Raw genomic sequence first — 2,500 nt, 5'->3', positions numbered from 1 at the left:
AGATATTGATAATAAAGTTAATATCTAAAGATTTGTTAGAGGTGCGATCATAATTAGTAGTGTAAAATTATATTTAATGAAAATTACTAGTCTTATGTTCTATAAAAAAATACTTATGATGTTGAATAAGTAAAATCACATGCAAACTTGAATAAAAGTTTTTGGTGGCTATTGTAGAAAAAAATGTTAGAACAATAAATTTCCATGTATTTTTTTTTTCTACTTTATTCGCATATTTCAAGTCAGGTGAATGTTTCAACTCATGGACAAAATACCTAATGGTGGGCGTGATGCAAAAATCAAATTCTGATCCTTGGCTGGCTTGAGACTTATGTAAAAAAGAAAAACAAGAGAGTAAATAAATGCGCTCTCGGTTCAACCACAAATTATAATCTACCCTCAAAACGATTCATTAATAATAATAATAATTATTATTATTATTATTATTATTATTATTACTAGTAGTAGTAGTAGTAGTAGTAGTAGTAGTAGTAGTAATTGCTAAGCTACAACCCTAGTTGGAAGAACAGGATGCTATAAGCCCAGGGGCCCCAACAAGGAAAATAGCCTAGTGAGGAAAGGAAACAAGGAAAAATAAAATATTTTAAGAACAGTAACAACATTAAAATAAATACTTCCTATATAAACTATAAAAACTTTAACTTTTCATAGAAAGAAAAGATAAATTAATTATTATTATTATTATTATTATTATTATTAGTATTATTATTATTATTATTATTATTATTAGTAGTAGTAGTAGTAGTAGTAGTAGTAGTAGTAGTAGTAGTAGTAGTAGTAGTAGTAGTAGTAATTGCTAAGCTACAACCCTGGTTAGAAGAACAGGATGCTATAAGCCCAGGGGCCTCAACAAGGAAAATAGCCCAGTGAGGAAAGGAAACAAGGAAAAATAAAATATTTTAAGAACAGTAACAACATTAAAATAAATGCTTCCTATATAAACTATAAAAAATTTAACTTCTGATAGAAAAAAAAAAGATAAGTAAATATTAAACTAAGACGCTAATAAAAAAATATCAATCCCACATCTATTGACATTTGTTTAAAATCAATATTATCATTATTATTAATATCATTCAACTCATTATCATTATCATTGGCATCATCACAGTGAAAATAGATTGGTTCTAAAAAAAGAAAATAAAAATAATAAATAAATTCGCTCTTGGTTTAACCAGAAATCCTAATCTATCCTCGCAACAATTTATTTCGGTAAGGAAATAAATATCGACTTCTCATAAAAAAAAATATGTAAAAATTAAACTAGAAAGCTAATAAAAAAGATAAATTCCACATCTAATGATATGCGTTCATAAGTAACATTATCATTAGTATAAATATCATTAACCTCATTATCATTATTATAGTCATCATCATCATGATCAAAGTGAAAAAATAATAGATTGGAACGGCTCTTTGATGAATATTATCACTACTAATAAAAAAAAATATTTATTGCTTCACCCTTATATCCATAAATTCCGATACCCCCATCTATGGAAATGGCGACAGATGCAACGACTTCCATAGATCACCTAATATCAGTAATCGAAACAATGTCACAGCTGGCTATAAATACACCACGGGTTCTCATACCTCGTCCACTCTATCACAGTAAGTATCAGGATGAGGCACCAGTCACCAGTCAAGTATTTTCGTCTTACACTTTTATATATTTTCTGGCATAAAATGTTATTATACTTTTATCACCCACGAATGGCATTTAATACCGAATTCTATCTTGGGAATATATATCCACTTGGAATTCATTTTATGGTAAGAGCTTCTGGCCGGGTGGAGATTCGAACCCCCACCTTTTCGGCTGGAAACTATGCCTGCATAGACCCTACCGACTGAGCTCAGTCTTGTGATATATGTTCATTATACTTTTATATATCTTCTGGCATAAAATATTATTATCGTTTGATATTTTATCTATCCACGTGTCTGATTTTTTATCTAGTATCAGGAAAAGATTTGTCCGTTATTTTGGGAAGAAATGTGGAGTGGAAAATGGCATTAAGTCAGGTGTCACCCTCTATCTCACCAATGAACACAAATAGGACGCTACGTTTGACAAATTGGGTGATTCTTGTTGAGACATATAGTACTTAATAATTACGTTTAATTCTCAGTATTCAGTCTTCATAAGTAATTTTCCAGTTTATTTCAATCTTAATCCCTCTTCTATCCCTAAACTAACAGCAGTGTTATTTTCTTCTCCATTCTCATCCATTACTTCATCCAATCCTTCAATAAAACAATGAAATTTATTTTGATGAATTATCAAGCTGTTTATGGTTCTGCCAATGTACGTACCTTCGCGTGAGACATATTTCTCTCCCTTTAAAGCTTTTTTTAAAGCCCGCTCATGAATGGCAGAGGCAAAGAACAGTGACATTGCCCTATCAAGCAGGACAGTGCCCTTGACTGACGATATATACAAATGATCAGTGCCCAAGCCCCTCTCCTACCAAGC

The sequence above is a fragment of the Palaemon carinicauda genome, chromosome 14 (genome assembly GCF_036898095.1).
Source record: "Palaemon carinicauda isolate YSFRI2023 chromosome 14, ASM3689809v2, whole genome shotgun sequence".
NCBI classification, from domain to species: domain Eukaryota; kingdom Metazoa; phylum Arthropoda; class Malacostraca; order Decapoda; family Palaemonidae; genus Palaemon; species Palaemon carinicauda.
This window is presented reverse-complemented; position numbering follows the sequence as displayed.